Genomic DNA, 20224 nt, shown 5'->3' on the forward strand with positions numbered 1-20224 from the left:
TTGACAGAAGCTGTGGCTTCCATTAACAGTATGTTTCCTTACTCTAATATGCAGGTACTGGCTTCATCTGCTCAATTTGGTAAGCGCTTTTGAATTTAGATCATTGTATAACTCAAGGAGACCACAATCGCTTTTCTGTCTCAGTCGTTCTGTGCCTGAGAACTTGTAGTTTAATAAATATGGGAAATTCTCAAAAACTTTATTTTTTAGTTGCTTTACTTGGTTGGACTTTTCTAATATGTTAGTATATGGCTTCTTTCTCTGTATATAAACTCCCATTTTATTTTATTATTATATGGATGGAGATAATACATTACTAATTTGAATTGTTAATGCAATTCTTTTCACTTCCCCCGATTAAGTTTAGTGTTGTATTTTGGTGCCTTTTAAACTGGTTAATTATTTCTATGACTTTTCCAATATTTTCTGAGATCTGGATTTCTCAAGGTAATCTCATTGGGTCAGGGGCTAATACGTTTTTAATAGACAGCTGGACTCTGTAAGCTAATGCTGGATTTAGTTTTGTTGTATTAATCCATATTCATAAGTTAGCCCAGTTTTCCTATTGTGCTTTTTTAAAAAACAATTTGTTCAGGGTGTCTCCCTCTCCTCAAAAACAAATTAAATTACATGAGAAATACCTTTTTTTCTTGTATGCTCAATATAAATCTTTCAAAAATATACTGAGTTGAAATACACATAATGTAAAATGAACCATTTAGAGTGAACAATTCAGTGGCATTTAGCACACTTACAATGTTGTGTGACCGTAGCTTCTATTTGGTTCCAAACACTCTTCATCTCGTGAAAAGGAACCCCCACACCTGTTCATCAGTTGCTCTTACTTCTGCCCTACCCTCAGCCTCTGGCAACCACCAATGTGCACTGTATCTCTGGCTTTGCCTGCGCTGGACATTTCATAGCAATGGAATTATACAATATGTGACGTTCTCTGTCTGGCTTCATTCCCTTAGCATGTTTTCAAGACTCCTCCATGTTGCTGCATGCATCAGTAATTTTATTTCCTTTCATGGCTGAATGATACCACATGGCATGTAGACACCATAATTTGTTTACCCATTCATAAATTTTATGGACATTTGGGCTGTTTCCTCTTTCTGGATATTGTGAATAGTGCTGCTATGAACATATGTGTACTTGTATTTGTTTGAATACATGTTTTGGACTCTCTTCCTAGGAATGGAATTTCCAGGCCATATGGCAAGTCTATGTTTAACTTTCTGAGGAACTGCCAAGTGGTTTTCCATAGCAGTTGAATCACCAGCAATGCAGTGTCCCAATTTACCCAGGTTCTAACCAAAATTTGTTATTTTACACTTTAATTTTAAAATCACTTTAGTGGGCACAAATTGGTACCAAAGAGTAGTTTTGATTTGCATTTTTGTGCTGACTAATAATGTGGATCGTCTTTTCAGATGCTTGTTGGCTATTTTTATATCTTCTTTGGAGAAATGACTATTTAATTCCTGAGCCCATTTTTCAATTAAAAAAATATTCTTGTTGGGTTTTATGAGTTCTTTGTATGTTCTAGATAACAGACTTATCTTAGTTGGTTTGGGCTGTTACAGGAAAATACCATAGATTAGGTGACATAAGGATAGAGAACAAATTTATTTCTCATAATTCTGAAGGTGAACATGTCCAAAATCCAGACACCAGCAGATATGGTGTCAGGTGAGGTCCCTCTTTCTGACTGACAGTTGGCTGCTTTCTTTCTGTCACCTCACATGAAGGAGAAAGGGCTCTGGTCTTTCCCTCTTCTGATAAAGGCGCCAATCCCACCATGGCGGTGTCCATCCTCATGGCCTCATCTAAACCTAATTAGCTTCAGAAGATGCTCACCTGCAGATATTATCAACATTGGGGGATTAGGGCTCTAACATACAAGTTTTTTAAGAACACAACATTCAGTCCACAGCAAGACCCTTATCAAATGTATGATTTGCAAATATCTTCTTCCATTTTGCAGGTTGTCATTTCATTGTCTTGATAATGTCCTTTGATGCACACAAACTTTTAATTTTTAGGACGTCTAATTTATCTTTTCTTAAAATTGTATTGCTCGTGCTTTTGGTGTCAAATTGAAGATTCCATTGCCAAATCTGAAGTCATGATGGTTTACCATATGTTTTCTTTTCACAGTTTTCTAGTTTAGCTCTTATCTTCGCACTGTTGATCCATTTTGAGTTTTGTTTTTTTTTTTTTTTTTGTATATGGTGTGAGGTAAGGATCCAACTTCATTCTTTTGCATGTGGCTTTTCAGTTGTCCCAACACTATTTGTTGAATAGACCGTCCTTTCCTTATTGAATGGTCTTGGTATCCTTGTGAAAAATCAGTTGGTCATAGATGTATGGGTTTATTTCTGAGCACTCAATTATATTCCATTGTTCTACATGTCCATCCTTATGTTAGCACCCCATGATTGTGACTTCTAAATTCTTGTAGTGATTTTTGAAATTGGGAAGTGTGAGTTATTCAACTTTGTTCATTTTCAAAATTATTTTGGCCACCTAGAGCCCCTTGCAATTCATATAAATTTGAGGAGCAACTTTTCAATTTCTGCCAAAAACAGCCATTGTAATTTGGATAGATATTACATTGAATCTATAGATTGTTTTCAGTACTATTGGCGCCTTGACAATATTTCCTTCAAATCCAAGAGATCTTTTGATTTATTTGTATCTTTCAAATTTCTATCAGCAATGTTTATCATTTTCATTGTACAAGTCTTTCATCTCTTTGTATATAGTTCAGTCCTGAATATTTTATTCTTTTGGATGCTCTTTTAAATAGAATTCTTATTTTCCTTTTTGGTTTGTCCATTGTCGTTATGTAGAAGCACAACTGCTATTGTTTGCATGTTGATCTTGTACCCTGTAACTTCACTGAATTTATTAACTCTAGTTGTTATTTTATGAATTTTGGGGGGATTTTCTGTATAGAATTATGTCATCTTAGAATAGAGATAGTTTATAAAGTCTTCTCTCCAAATTTGGATTGTTATACATTTATTTTTCTTGCCTAGTTGCTCTGACTATGACTCTAATATGATGCTGAGTAGCAGTGGTAAAAGGAGGCATCCTCATCTAATACTTGCTCTTATCGATAGAGTTTCAGTATTTCATGACTGAATATGGTGTCTGCTGTGGGTTTTTTATAATGCCCTTTATCATGTTGAGGAAGTTTCCTTTGGTGCATCATTTTCTAAATGCTTTTAGCATGACAGATTGTTGGATACATCAAATGCGCTTTCTGTATCAGTTGAGTTGATGATACGTTACCCACCACACCTTTATTTATAGAATTCTTTTCTAAACTGTTAGCCCTGAAAAGTTTTCCATTTTTCTATTCTTATTGTATGGGTTGCCATATCTTTTTGAATAAAATATCATAGCTATTTCCTTACCAACACTTATATGTTGCCCTGTTTTCAAGTATGTAAAATAGGTCCAAAAATTTTGAAAATAATTATCATCCTTTTCCTCTCTGTAACATTCTTGTTGTGGCAGTTTTGTCTCTGTTTTTCTCTTGTATGTTGTCTTTTTATAAAAATGGCTTTGAGTGTATTAACTGTTTCTAATTCTTCCTGCTGTTTTAAAATATCTCTTTCTCAATTCCTTCCTTCTGCTTTCCTACACTTATTTTTTAACTAAACTTTTTGTTTAGAGATAAATGTAGTTTCATCTGCAGTAAGAAATAACACAAACCCCACATATACTCTACCTAGTTCTACTCAATGCTAACATCTTGTGAAATTGTAGTTCTGTGTTATAATCAGGATATTCCTCTCAATACAGTCAAGATACAGAAAATTCCCATTCCCAAAAGGTTTCCTTATTTAGCCATGCTGACTTCCATCTGCTACCACCCTTCCCTAAGCCTTGGCAACCACCAATTTACTCTCCCTTCCTATAATTTTGTTATTTCAAGGATGTTACACAAATAAAATATATTATATGACGTTTTGGTATTGACTTATTTTTTCACTCAGCATAACTATTTGTGCATTCATTCAGGTTATTGTGTGTACCAGTAATTCATTCCTTTTTATTTCTGAGTAATATTGCATGGTATAGATGTGCTACATTTTGGTTAAGCATTCATAAATTGAAGAAATGGGTTGTTTCCTGTTTGGGGTTATTATAAATAAAGCTCTTATAGGTATTCATGTATAGGCTGTTGTATTATTTTCTCTGGGAAGAATGCCAATTATGTAGTCATATAAGAAACTAGCAGATTGTTTTGCAGAGTGGCTGCAACATTTTACACTCCAACCAGCAATGTATGAGTTATCCAGTTTTTTTTTCCATAACTCTTCTGATATTTAGTGTTGTCACTATTTTATTTTAGCCATTCTAATAGATGTGTAGTGTTATCTGATTGTAGTTCAATTTGCATGTCCTTATTCTGTCATGCTATTGAACCCCTTTTCATATACTTACTTGCCATTAGCATATTCTCTTTGGTCAAATATTCTGTTTATGTCTTTTGTACTTTTTAATTTAAATTTTTTTCTAAACCATTAGGTTTTGAGGGTTATTTAGACTAGTTAATTAGATTATATTTTAGATTAGTCCTTTGTTAGTTATGTAGTTTTCAAGTATTTTCTCGTTCTGGCTTTTCTTTTCATGTTCTTAACAAATTCTTCTATGGAGGAAAATTTTAAACTTTGATGAAGTCTTACTTATCATATTTTCCTTTTATGAATCTTATATTTGGTATAAGTCTAAGAATGTTTTGCTTAGTCCTAGATCCTGAAGATTTTCTTCTGTTATAAGCTAAAATTTTTACAGGTTTGCATTTTATATTTAAGTTCATGGCCCATTTTGAGTTAAATTTTGTACAGTGCATGAGACTTAGGTTGAAGTTTGGTGGGTTTTTTGTTTGTCTTTTGCTGGTGTGTGTGTGTGTGTGTGTGTGTGTGTGTGTGTGTGTGTGTGTGTGTCTGTGTGCGTGTGTGTGTTTTGCCTATGAAAGTCCAGTCTTCATCCACTGGCAAAATTTCAAAACTGGTTAAATACAGTTCAAATTCTATTGTCTAACATGATCGTCTGAATCTCGCTAAAGAGAAACACACAGTGATTCTAACTGACTTTGCCTTAAGTTCATGGTCTAACATCACATGTTTTCTTACTTCTGACTATGTTATCCTGGTCCATGCTACGTTGCTTACTTGTAGATGACTATGTCATTTTTTTTTTCTTTCTCCTCTGTCCTCCAACACTTCCTCTCACTAAGCTCATTCTTAGCCTCATTTCAATGATAAAATAGAAGTAATCAAAAAATAACTCTGAGACTCTCCCACACATATAACCACCAACATGAATCTATATTTTCTCCTGTTCCTGTGGACGAGTCATCTTTATTCTTAACTAAGTGCTTTTTTTCATATATCACTTGGCAAATTGGACATTCAGTTTTATAACATATATTTTTAGTGCATTTGCCATTTTTAAATTAGTTTGTCTACTTTTCATAGATGTATAGATGTTCTTTATAAATTATGGATATGAATATATTTTCAACCTTTCCAGTCTTCCTGCACTATGTGTTGATTTTCACTAAATGATGTCTTTGGATAAACAGACATTCTTAAATTTGATATAAAAATTATGTCTTCTCCTTTATGTTTTACGCTTTTGGTAGTTTGTTTTAGAAATTTCTATTGTTTTTCCTTTTATAGGTAGATCCACAATCCCCTTCAAATCAATATGGGAAAATGGCATGAGGTTGGAATTAAGTTTCTTTTCTATATTTTGTCTAGTGGTCCCAAAAACATTTGAGAAGATTGCCTAATTTTTATTGCTCTGACCATCTATCTTTATTTTAATTTGTCTACATATGCATGGATCTGCTTCTTTTCTCTTCATTCTGTTACATTAGTCTAATTGTCTATCTTAGGCCAATGCCATTCTTTCTTGATCACTCTAGCTTTGTAAGAAATAATTTTACTCAATAGAACAAATTCTTCCACCAAGATATTCTTCATGAATGTTTTGGCTATGCCTGTAACTTTTCATTTTCGGATTCTACTTAATCCATACTCCTTTATCATGCTGTTCTGTAACCTGGAGGGCTGATTTCCACCGACTGTAGCAGAAGCCTCCATGTCACACAACTTCTAATTAGATTTAACCACTGGGAAGCAGAGTCAATTAGAGGCTAAGCAATGAGTGAAATAAGCTTTCTTTTTCTTCCCCTTTTGGTTTTCCTTTTCCTAGGGTTTCATGACTTGGCTACCTCACCCTATCAATGGCCTCAGCTTCTAATGAACTCTGTCATATAACTACTTTATTTAGGGTTGGTTCAGTAACATTTTCCTCTCTTTTTCCCTTTCAAGAAACTTTGTTGGAGATATAACAACAACCGTAGCAAATAAGAAAAGTCACAACCTTAACCTTATATTTCATAGCAGACATAAGTATGTGAATTAATTAATATACACCTTTTTTCTTTATGACTCATACATTTTGTATTCTCAGTTAAGAAGAATTATTGGTTTGCCTTAATATTTAGATCTACAATCCATGTCAAATTGATTTTGGGAAATAGTATGAGGTAGGAACAAAATTTTTTTTCATATTATATCTAGTAGTCCTAATATCAGTTATTGTAAATTTTGTCTTTTTGTTGTCTGTTTTTGTGCTCCTCAATTCTACACTTGTCACAAATTGTTTATACACGCATGTGTTTCTTACCGTAGCTGGAACAGAAGATCCCAGAGGAACACTGATTATCTTTAAATAGGTGGTGGGAAGGTTCCGTACAAGCAGGAAGATGAGGAAATGGTATCTATATAAGCACAAAGGTTAAAAAAAAAGGGTAATAAATATTGTGAATTATAAATAAGGTTATAACATAAGTGTTTGGTTATAACATTGGTTACAAACTAATAAAAAATGAGGTTGAGGGAGAGAAGATTGTGAGATTTCATTTACAGGCTCCTGATCAACTTATGTGTTTCTTTTTTTTTAATTTCCTGTTTGTTTTTTTTAATTTTATTTTGGGGTAGGTAATTAGGTTTTTATTTATTCATTTATTTTAATGGAGGTACTGGGGATTGAACCTAGGACCTTGTGTATGCTAGGCACACACTTTACCCCTGGGCTGTGCCCTCCCTGCTATGTACTTCTTAATAAAGAGCAATATAACCCACTGAGTTTCTTTTTTGACATGACAAATAAAGATCTATACATGCAAATAAAAATAAATAATAAATAAATAAACAAATATATCTAATTTTCTTCTCCTTACTCTCTTATTCTTTGTTTTATTTCTACTTGCATTAATAATTTTTGGCCTTCCTTAGAATTTTATTGTAAATTTCTGATCCTTTTTGGGGCAAACTTTATAAATCAATCAACAATGATGTAAAAGTAAAAATGGTATTCAAACTTTGACACAAACTTAGTAGATTCGTATCATTTATTCTATGTTGAAAAAAAGTAGTTTGTAGGAAAGAAATCAACATTTCAACCAGGGAGAATTAGTTTCAAGGTAAATAGCTTAGCGATGTAATCATCTCTCTACCCAATGTTTACAATGTGAGAGGCTGGCTGATTTGTTTGTGAGGTTATTTCTGAGATGCTAAATATGATTAGAATAAATTCTCCCTCTGGGTGCCCTTGTACACCGTAAAACAGAGACACACTGACTACTAATAGAAAATCAAAATCTATAAATAAATTGAGTCACCAAAAAATACTAGGCACCATGAACATTTTATTATTCAATATGTTTTTTGCTAGTGGCCTGTCTTCTTATTCCAAAAGATCTATGTTTCTCTAAACCAGGCAAACATTTAATATCTAATACTTTAAAGCTCCCTTTGCATAACCAAATGTTCTCAGACATTTAACAAATAAAGAATATATATCTTTGCAGAAAACATAAGAGCATAAGATGCTGAAAAGAAATATTTCCAGGTTCTGGAGGGAACCAGGGAACATCACAGTAGAAACTTTCTCTTTCTTTCCTTCCTTCCTTCCTTCCTTCCTTCCTTCCTTCCTTCCTTCCTTCCTTTCTTCCTTCCTTCCTTCCTTCCTTCCTTCCTTCTTTCCTTCCTTCCTTCCTTCCTTTCTTCCTTCCTTCCTTTCTTCCTTTCTTTCTTTCTTCCTTTCTTTCTTCCTTTCTTTCTTTCTTTCTTTCTTTCTTTCTTTCTTTCTTTCTTTCTTTCTTTCTTTCTTTCTTTCTTCCTTTCTTTCTTTCTTTCTTTCTTTCTTTCTTTCTTTCTTTTTCTTTCTTTCTTTCTTTCTTTTCTTCTTTCTTTCCTTCTTTATTTCTTTTCATCCTCTCTCTCTTTTTCTCTCTCTTTCTTTCTCTTTTTATTTCTCTCTTCATCTTTTTTTTTAGTGCAGCAACTCTTTCAGGAAATTATTCTATTGAATAGTATACAGATTTAAACAAAAAACATCTGATTAAAATGATTATTTGGCATTAATTTCAGTGCAATAATGGTGAAAATGAATGGGTCATTCTAAAGAGCTTAACTTGATAAAATATGAAATTCTCATTGCTATTGATGTCTATAAACACTTAGCCAATGCAATGAGAAATTTGGTCACTTTATAAGCATATTGGAAAATTGACAGGAATTAAGGACTATGATGAGTTTTCTGTTAATCTGTTAAACACAAGTAGATATCACCAAACCATGTATGCATGCTCCCCAGATACTGATGTCAGAGAATTCACCTGCAAAAGTTCATGATATAGGATTAATTTGTACATTTTGAAGGAAGAGCTTGCCTATTTATTACTAAGTAATTGACATAAACATTGTTCTGTGATAATTGTCCATATTTTCAATTATTTTGGCTAGGAAATTTCACAAATCTCAGAATCATAACTTTAGCTCCTAGGTAGTGACTCATTCATGTTCTCTCTTTTTCTTACATATTTCATTCATGTTAGGTATAATTAAACTTATTTAAAGTTGTGGTAATTTACTGTTTTGTTTTTTCTTTTTAAGATTCCACCTCAATCTTGTTTCTGTTCTATAAACAGAGGAACTACCAATCTTACTTAGTTCAGGAAAATTCCATTTTACAATTATTGTCCAGGCATTTAATTGACTTAATATCTGTCTTATCAGCTTTCACTATCAGATTGTCATGTTTGTGACCATAGAACATATGGTCACCCTATGAAAATAAAGCGTAATTCAAATCACAAATTTTGGCACCTAAGATATTAGCTAAATCTTATAAGTGAAATGTGTTGAATAACTAACACTCTAAAAATAAGGGTTTTTTAGGACAGGCTATAATGTACTTTAATTTGTGGCACAAACCAGGTAGACCTTCACATGAGAAAAAGCTGTATGGCTAAACAAATTGAAAACAAGATGTATTCAGAATAGCCCCAAACTGGAAACCAGCCAAATGCCCATTAACTGATAAATGGATAAATACATCGTGGTACATTTGTACTTGGAATGTTACCAAGCCACGAACAAGAGTGACGTACTGATATATTCTACAACACAGATGGATTTCAAAAACATTAGGGTAAGTGAAAGAAGTCAGTTGTAAAATACCACACATTGTATTGTTGCATTTTCATGAAGTGTCCAGAATAGGCAAATTTATAAAGATAGAAAGCAAGTTAACTATTGCCCCAGGGTGGGGGTGGGTTGGAGTAGGGACAGGACTAACTGAAAATGGGTGTGTTGTCACATCTCAGGATATTGAAAATGTTCTAAAGTTAGATGACAGTGATGTTGGCACAAGACTGCAAATATGCTAAAACCCACGGTACAATTGCAACGGGTAAATTGCACGGTATAGAAATTATATCTTAATTAAGCTGTTTTATCCACAAGGGTTTTCTTTTTGGTGGGGGAACTACTTTCTATCATTTATTAGTAAATCTACTCATTCAAAATCAATCTTTTTGAATCCCTGATATTATTATGCAGATTTACCTCACCCCAATTAATTGTGTGTTTAGAAACCAGAACTTAGAAACCATGAATGAAACAGCCTCTGTCTGAACTTGTTAACTCAAGTTAATCTGATAGAAAAGAAACAGTTTACATGACATATAAATTTATCCACAAAATACAGTCGGCTTGCTTTCTGACTGTTAAAATATTACTATCGAATTAGATCACTCTTCATCAGCATGTTAATCAGAGATAAAATAAAACTGTGAATGGAAACCTCTTAGGAATTCATGAATCTGTTTTCAATATTTATAGGCACCTGCTGTGAATTTCCAAATCCTAGAATGGAGAACATGAAGGTTATTCCTCTTTAATCAACCTACAATCTTTCAAAGGATTTCTAACATTATTTTGAGCCAATTTCGAGAATATTACTTCTAGCTTGTCCCCTGGCATCAATGATAATATAAAATTCTCTTAAAACTCATCAGCTATGGATTTTTCAAAAAGTGAAGGACATATTCTCTCCAAATACGTGTCATTTTGAATGTATAACACCTACTGGGACAGTCATCTAAATGAAAAAGAGAAGGTTGGTGGGTGTAGCTCAAGTGGTGGAGCACATGCTTTGCTTGCACGAGGTCCTGGGCTCAATCTCCAGCACCTCCTCTAAAAGTAAATAAGTAAACCTAATTGCCTCCCCCCACAGAAAACAAAATAAATTTTAAAAGATACATTGAATGTCACAGGAAAACACTGACTGCGATCGGAAACAATACTTCTCTGAGTATGTTATTCAGGTAATCTTCCTTTTCCTATTTTTTCTTAAATTCCAAATCTGATTTTTTAAAAAGTTTGTAAATGTTTCATTATTTATACTGTAGATGTTATTTACTCTGGCAAAGGATACTAGAAAATCAATTAAATTCACCTTGACCTACATCCCCTATACATAGCTGTATTTTTTTAACTTAAAAATCTTCTAAAATTTAGTTTTTTAATTTTATTTTAAAATTATCTTACAGACAAACTGAATTTTTATATACTTTGATAAATATCAGCATACCTCTAGATCCTTATAGCTACCACCATAATCAGGAAACAAAACATTTTCTCCAACCCCATAAAACACCCCCATGTTATCCCTTAATGGTTGCCCTGTCCCTCCCACTCAAAACCGCTGAAAACGGCTGTTCTGTTTTCCATCACACGAGTACTGTCTTTTTGAGACGATCACAAAAATGAAAGCATGTGATATATGACTTTTTGAAACTGACTTCTCTTCCTCAGTATAACGTCTTTGAGATTCAACCAAGTTGCATATAACGCTAGTTTGTTCTTAGGTTATTCCTTGGTGTATATCCTTTCAACAATCAAATGCCATTTAGGTAATTTCCACATTAGTGTGATTAAAAATAGAGCTCCTACAAGCATTTCGGTATGAGATTTAGTGCAAATGTAAGTGGTCATTTCTCTTGGGTAAATACCCAGGGCTGGGTTTGCTGGGTCACATGGTATGTCGAACATTATAAGAAACTACCACCAGTTTTATAGAGTGGCTGTAACATTTTGCTTCTTCACCAGTCATTTATGAGGGTTCCAGTTAACTTTTATTATTGTGTCATCCATCCAAGCATCTGGTAATATTAATATTTTCCTCCGCCTCCTCCTCCTTCTTTGGCATTCTAATAAGTGACATGTAAGCTAATTACTGTGCAATGAGCTTAATATCGGCATGTGTGTTGTCAGCTTTGCCATGAAATTAACTCCCTTTCCCAGCCTCAATTTCTGTGTTTGCCAAACGGGAACTGAGGCCATTTTTTCCCTGGTTTCTATCTAGTGTTTTGTAGAGTTGAATTAGATACAAAAGCATTCAAAAGCATATAAAACTATGCATATGAAATACTTATTTTGATAAAAATCACTTTTTATCTTTAACTGTTGATTCTTATTTTAACGCAGAGGGAATATCAATGATTAACCTTTAAACATGTCTAATGAGGTTATGTGATTTTGAGGAGATAGGTAGCAGAAGGTTTGACATGATTTATCACATTTTATCAGGTTTTTATTTAATCCAGAATGAATAAATATTCTTAACACATAGCAGCATCTAAATTGGAAGGTACTAAAGGTAACTGAAGGGTCTGCAAGTTTTAGGAACTAGAAATCAGAATAACAGATCTATTTTAAAAGGTAAGCAAATATGTAAATAATTGCATCTTAGGAGATCAGATGCATAATTGCAAGTATTTTTCCATTAGTTTTCAGGGGAAAATATGTACACACATCTGCAAAATTTTGCTTTTCTCTTTTCTCTCTGTAGGGGAAATTTCTAAGTGAAGGGCTGAGGGATTTCATATCAGAAACTTCATATTTTATTTTACTTGGAAATAGTAATGAAGAGAAAAATTCAAGAACACAACATTGCCATTTTGACCTGCATCGCAAGTTCTAATTTGTAATAAAGGAAATAAGAGGCTTAATAATAGTATACTCTACAAATATGCATTTAAGGGTCAAAGAGAAAGACAGATTCTGCATATAAATATTTCATTGATTGCAGTGGACTATGTCTGTAAATATTTCACTCCGGTCTTTTAAACACTCTGTGCTTATATAGTTTCATCATGAAAAAATGCTATTAGAAGAAATATGTGACTTTCCAAACTGGGTTACAAAAGCTACTTCCACTTCCACTTGGGCACTACAGTTTTATCCAATGCCATTTATCCATTGCTATTTATCTCATTCCAAAATTCCTTTTCATATTTGTCAGAAACGACACACATCATGGTTATGAAAGGTTTAAATTTTGATCCAAATATTAGAGCTTTATTTTTCTTTGTCTTATCCACCCCAAAAAACTTTGTAACTCAAAACATCAAATAATGGCAGGGACATAGAATAAGAATTTTTATAGACATCTTTGATTGTTGTAGCCACAGTGGACTTCCAGTATTTCAAGAGCAAACTTTCTTTCTCAGATTGTCCATATAAAGCCAGGCATCTATGCTGTGTAGAGTGAGAAGGTACGGTTTGAGACCTGCCTCTGGAAAGCATTCCCTGCTAAACCTTGATCAAATACCTGAATTCATTAATCTTAATCATATAAATGAGAATGATAATGAAACCATTAGTAGCATCATCCTTTCCACAGAGCATCGTGAAGATGAAAATAACATGATGTATATCAAAATGTGTTAAACTGCAAATTATTTAAAAATGTGGGTATAATTATCAGAATAATCTTAGGCCATTAAGTTAACAAATGAGTATATGATTAAGATAATGATAAGAATAATACTTTGAGAACATTTATTCCTGATCAGGCACATTGTCAATATCCTCCCCCTACTCCATTTTATCTTGCCCCCCACTCTCCAAAACCTTTGGTGTGTAAAAGGCAGTAGGTCTGGCCCACACTAACCTGACAAAAGCATTCTGATTATGTGTTCCTCCTTTGTTCCAAGACCCTCTGATTCAAGATTTTGAAATTGAAAATAATTTCAAATTCTTAAGACCTTCAAAATGTTGCCTTTGTTTATCCAAATAGCAATAGAGATTGGCTCTATGAAATGTTACCTTATGATCATGTGGGCATTATCTCAATGAATAAAATGTTTGGGGTTGCAGTTTCATAATACCCTAACTCAATAGGTCAAGATGTCAGAAAGAGGGGTCTGATCAGGAGGTCAGTATGCTAGGCAGCAAATCTTGCCCAGAACTGTTCTACTGAGCAAGGCAAGTTATCAGCCTTGGCAAAAGCCTACGCTGCTGCTCATACAAAACAATCCATCCATTTGCAATGAATAGAGAGGGAAAAAAACAATAAACATGCAAATGTGCTCCCATTCTTTACAAATAGATTTGTATACTTCTTCAGTGTAAGAATGGAGAAAATAGGAACAGAGAGACAAAAGCAAACTTTAATAGTCTCTAGAAGGAAAAAAGAAAACTTGAAATTTATATATTATAGTCTGAAAGTTTTGCCTAAAAATAGAGACTCTCAGGATAACAAATTTCTCTTAATTTATAATTAGTTATTTTTAATTTTAAATTTTTTAATTTTTTAATGGAGGAGGTGATTAGGTTTATTTATTTATTTTAACAGAGATACTGAGAATTGAACCCAGGACCTTGTGCATGCTAGGCATGCACTCTACCACTGAGCTATACCCTCCCCCTTAGTTACAATTAGTTATTAACTATTTGTTCCATATTATCAATTTTAGACCATAAAACTACCCTCATTCATGAAAACTTAACATGATAAAGTTCATATATGAATACCCTAGAGCTAACATGAAAGCTTTTCCTATGATCTGGAATAGGAAAAGGATGCTTGCTTTTCTCACTTCTCTTCTACCTAGCACTGGAAGCACTAGCTGGAGAAATTAGATAATAAAAAGAAACAGAAGTCACCCAAATGGGAAAGCAGAAGTTAAAATCATTCCTGTTCACAGATGACATAATCTCATATGTAGAAAGGCCTATAAGATTTCACACCTAAATAAACAACTGAAAAACCCTATTATAACTAACAAATGAATTCAGCAAATTTGCAAAATGTAGCATCCACACACAAAAATCATTTGGGTTTCTGTACACTAACAGTGAACAAACCAAAAAGGAAATCAAGAAAATAATCAATTTACGATAGAATAATAAAACATAAAGCACTTAGACATAAACTTAAGCAAGCCGGTGAAGGACTTGTACACTGGAAACTACAAAATCTTGCTGACAGAAATTAAAGAAGATGTAAATAAATGGTCAGACATCCCATGTTCATGGATTGGACTATGTAACACTGTTAAGATGACAGTACTACTCATGGGTGTGTGTATTGATTCCATGCAATCCCTGTCAAAATTCCAATGACATTTGCAGCAGATGGTTTTGGGAGGATTAAAATCTTTCTCTTTGTTCTGCTTCATTACTATTCTGCCAATAGACAGCATTTATGTAAAAGAGAAACAAGAAAATCATTTTAATATTTTTTCATTTCATGAAGTATGCATCCTTTATTGGAAGCTGTCATTCACAAACAGCCCTAATGTAATTTCACAAGAGACTTCTGTGCAATTAGAACTAAATACATAGGTTACTGAGTCTAATACACTTTCCAAGGAGGCTATTACAAGGTGACCCTACCTTATTAAAGGGTTATTTCAAAGTCTGTTATCTTAGCCTTAGCCTTAGCCTTAATTTCTTCTCTATTATGTAACTCTTCCTTTAAATGCAAATACCTGTTTTAATATGTCTGTAACATTAGATGGTTGGCCTGGGAAATTTCCCTCAGAATTATTTCACTTGTCCCTACATGTATTTTCCACATGCTTTTTGCTGAAGGGTTATCAACATTGCATCTTTCCCCAACTCCATCTTTGTCCAACTCTTTCTAACCAAGCCTGTTGAGTTGCCATTGGAATAAATGGCTGAACACAAACCAGTCATCCTAGGCTGAATCTGGCTAATAGTCAAGTTTTATTTTGCATGAGCATCTTAGTCTGCAAATTAATTTTGCATTTGAATTAATTACCAACAAAAAATCAGAGAAATTCACATTAGATAACAGACTTATAGCTCCCTCTAAAAATGAGAGAATCTGGTAATGGAGGGCCCTTATGACAATATCAGTCAGAGCTGAGTGGAGTTTGCCCCTTATACATGGAACACATAAGCTCCCCATCATCTGACCCCACTGCATTTACCTTACTTCAGTAAATTTATTCAAATTAGTTGGGTGACCGGCCTCTCTGTGAGCAATTGCGTTTGGTGCATTCCTCACCAGCTATCTCTGGAGGGATTTCAAGAAGGAAGTCTCAGAATTACTGAAGCACTTTGGCATCACTAGACTGTTCATGGTTTGTTCCAAAGGAAAACAATAGCACACATTTGAGGTAGTAAGTTCTGCAAAATTAAAACAAACACCCGCGTACACCTCAATAGTGTCATTATTTTATATCCCTACGGCATTTTCTTTTGTGGTATTTATGCTGCTGCATATGTAAGACTACTGCCTTTTCTCATGTTTTGTGAGAGTTACATGAAGTATGAACTTTGGTCCACGGAGCTAAGCAGTGCAACGAGTGCAAATAAGATGCATTATTTTTTGATTCATTTCTCTAATGTGCTTCTTGTCCTGACTTTAGCAATTACATTTCCTCTGCTTTTTGGTAAGAAAAATCCTTTTGTTGTGCTTCTATTACTGTGCAGTTGGAAATATCTCACTTCATACCCTGTCACAGTCTCTGTTTCATGCTCTGAGAAGAAATCAGTGGGTTTGACCATTTTGAAATATTTGACGTGAAAAGCATAGTTTATGTGGCTTCAAGTTCCGTTTCTCAGCTACTTCAACTCAGAATTTTGAATTAGAGATACAAATCAGATGGGATTGTTAAAACAAACATGTCTAAAACATATTGTGTTGAGAAGCTTTTCCTGGCACTACCCTCTCTTTGTATTATTTGACTACTTTCTATTGTTTCTCTTTTTACTTTTATGTGTTTTCAGAGATGCCAAGTTGATGGCTCTTGAATCTCCTTAGTTGAAGATACTGACTGTTGTCCCTAGGCATTTTGAGAGGAAAAAAAAATATATTATCTCTACTGGTAGGTGATGACAATAAGTATAAATGCCATTAGATTGTTCTGGAATAAATTGAATCAGCCCTGCAATGCTGTTATTAAAAGGTATTATGATTGTGTATTGTACAATCTTCAGAATATAATTCATTTTCAATGCCTGAGACCAGCCAAACCCTGAAAAAAATTCTAGTCTAGGTTTGAGACTAGATATTAAATGGAGTTATAAGTACCTGGTTAAATAATTGATGTTTTTACAAAAATTATTATTTGTCTGATTTTCAGAAGTTCTCTTTCTAATGAAAATTAGAATTTCACAAGCATCTACCTTCTACTGTTCATGAGACATGAGGGTTATTTAATATCTAGGCTTCATTTAAATTCCTAGGAGTAGTCAACTCATTTTGACAAGTGAGGATATGTATTATTTCAGCAACATATATCCAGATTGAACTAGGTCTGTCCAAATCATAAAAAGTAATGACTTGCTAAGGGATGTGTGTGTGTGTTTATATTGCAAGACATACTCAGTAAAGCTTGAACTTTCATAGCATGATGTATTACTCATCCATTGCTGTGTGTGTGTATATATATATAATTGCCCACATTTTAGTGGTTTGAAACAACAGCATTTGTTATTTCACAGTTTCCAGAGATCAGAGTCCAGAGTGGCTGTGACACTCTGCCTCGGGGGCTCTCAAAGGCTGCAGTCAAGACTCAGTAGGGACTGTGGTCTCACCTCAAGCCTGGGTGGGGAAGAGGATCTACTTTCATGCTTACTCACGTGGAATTGACTCTCGTGAGCTGTTGGACTGAGGGTCTTGTTTCTTTGGCTGTAGACCAAAGGCTGGGCCACCCTCAAGTCCTTGCCACATGGGCCTCTCCACACAGCAGGCAGTTTCATTAGATCTGGCAGCTCAGAAGGCCAGAGAGAAAGTTTAGACAAAATTCTATAAACCAATCTTAAAAGTGACATCCTGTCACTTTTTGTATTTATTGGCTACAGAAATGAATCAACAGGGGGTGAAGACCAGGAGGCAGGCGTCATCCAGATTTATATTAGAAGCTGCCAACTCTAAGAAATATATAATTACGTATATGTAATATAACATGCTGCATATGTAATATATGCATATCTGTTATGTATATAGATATGTATATATTATATATTTATATTATATATATATACTTATTGAGGAAAAACAGGGAAAAGGGCAAAGTCACAGGTGTGAAAACACCAAGGTGTGTACAGAGAAGTCCAACTTGAAAACAACTCCAAGCTTCATAGAGTTGTTGGAGAGTCAGGTACACAGCTGCAGTTGAAACTGATGCGGTAGCGGGGCGGGGGGGTGGAATGGACAGGTGCGCGTGTGTTTCGTGGAGAGAGGTGGTGGAGAATGGCCCACTTGCAACGCCACCTAAGAGCTGCGACCGCACCTTTTCATGATGGTGAGCCACAGAAATGGTTTAACCAGGATGAACATCACGATGGTTTAACTCGTAACGATCAGGTTTGTATTTTGGCAAATAATTTTTGCACAAAACACTTCCAAAGCATGCTGAATTGTGTTACAGTCTGGAATGATTTTATTCTTTTTTCTGCCTCTATTTTGAAATACATCTAAAAAGATCTAACCATTACTTCACATCCTTTTACTTCAATAAAATGTCTTGTCTCCCCCTCTCTCCCTGTGCCCCACCTTTGGGTCTGCCATTCCCATTCCGCCCCTCTGAGCTAACCTAGGATTCTTTTCTTCTTTGAAGAGGCAGGCTTTCATGAAGATTAAAGGATTATGAGCCCAAAAACCTGATCTGCTTTATACTAGCTGTGTGACCTTTGTCTTAGATTTCTCACGACGACGGCAAATAACATCCACCTTACAGTGCTGTGACAATTAACTAAGTCATGAAAAGTGCCTATACCCACCTTCAGTGCCTGGTAAACAGCAGTGATCGCCCTTACGCAGCTTATAAACCTCGTTATGCCTGATGCTTCTTGGATTTCCCAGCCTACAAATTCTCCCTTTTCTGAACACGCAGCATATATTCCAACTGCATTACAGATATACGCACACACACACACACATATATGTATATATTTGAATATTTGTTGAAAATTTTGCATATATAGTTCTTAACTATAAATTCCCAAAGAGCTTACTGTATTTATGTTTGTAAATTCCTGTATGCTCATTTTTTGATAGGCCACTCACACCTACATGAATAGAATAGATTTATTTTTTTAATCTCTCTACACAAATACATGTATAGAGAGAAGATAGACTATGGCATAGGTTATAGATAATAATTATATATTTAGATAGTAGACAGTTTATTTAGAGTATGTATATATATAATGGTTGCCATGTGCAAAGCACTATTTAAACACTCAGCAGTTAAATGAATATAAGTATGTCTGTTAGTTTATAATTGTCTTTTCTTATCTGAGGGACTAGGTAAATATTGACTAATCCTATGAGATGATTACAACCAATGTTTAATACTAACATGGAATTTGCACTTGAACAATGATAAAATGCCTAAACTCAAAGAGAACTAACAGAAATGTTTTCTAAGTAATTTTCACAAGGCTCCGAGGTATCTTTTGTGGATTTGTGGAATCTTGGCTGGAAGAAGGGAAAAGGTCAAGTCTTCCTTGTGACTTTGTCCCTCTGTTTCCCCATCAGAATGGTAAGACCTGGGGCAGGTGATCTGATTACAGGGCGGCTCAGGTCTCTGCAGGGAGAGGCAGGACCAAGGCGGAACTCGTGGACAAAGGGCACGTGCCTGCTGACAGCCGGCTTTGTAGCTCTTGTTCAGAGCAGAGGTGAGACAGGTTCCTGTGTGCTGTCTCATGGTCCTACTTACCGCCCTGAGGTCGGAAGTGGAAATCAAGATTATGCATTTGGTTCGGGTGGTTCTCATGGAACATCCTTTATCTGTCTAACTCAGGATTATCGTTAAGACAAGACACAGACACAACTGAAGTAAGGCAAAAGCTTTTATGGAATAAATTAACACGTGGGCAGAGTGGTAAATTCCTTAACACTCAAGAATCTCAGATGGTGGGAATTTCAGAAACTGAAAAAGGAACACAATGAGGAATTTTCATTGGATAAAAGCCCTCTTTCTTAACCTATGAATGATATTTGTTTAATTTACATATAAGGCAAGAACAAGCACAACCTCTGGGTTTATTTGTGTGCATTTGTTTGAGGGGGAGGAGGGTTTTGGAAGGAAGTTGAAATAAACAAACAAGCAAACGAAACAAAGTAAATCATATAACCTTATGGAATTTGGACTCAGAAGAATGTAGATTTAAATTCTAATTTTCAAGGGAGGGTATAGCTCAGTGGTGGAGCACATGCTTAGCATGCACGAGGTCCTGGGTTCAATCCCTAGTTCCTCCATTAAAAATAAATAAATAAACCTAATTACCTCCCTCCAAAATAAAAACTCCAAAAAAATAATTCTAATTCTCTTGCTTTGTAATTGTTTGAATTTGGGCTTTTTTTTTTTTTTTCCAATTCAATACTAATATTGGTCCTTTGGAAATAAGAACAGTGATGTCATTTTGCAGGCTTATTGGTATTTAATGATGTGGAATATGTAAAATGTCTTGCAGAGCATGGGGCACAGACTGCATGTTCGGTGAGAATTTGTCCCCATTCTCTTCTGGTGCCTTCTGGTGTCCATCGCATCGCTATGGGCCAGATGACCGACTCT

This window comes from Camelus bactrianus, chromosome 5 (genome assembly GCF_048773025.1).
Source record: "Camelus bactrianus isolate YW-2024 breed Bactrian camel chromosome 5, ASM4877302v1, whole genome shotgun sequence".
Classification (NCBI taxonomy): domain Eukaryota; kingdom Metazoa; phylum Chordata; class Mammalia; order Artiodactyla; family Camelidae; genus Camelus; species Camelus bactrianus.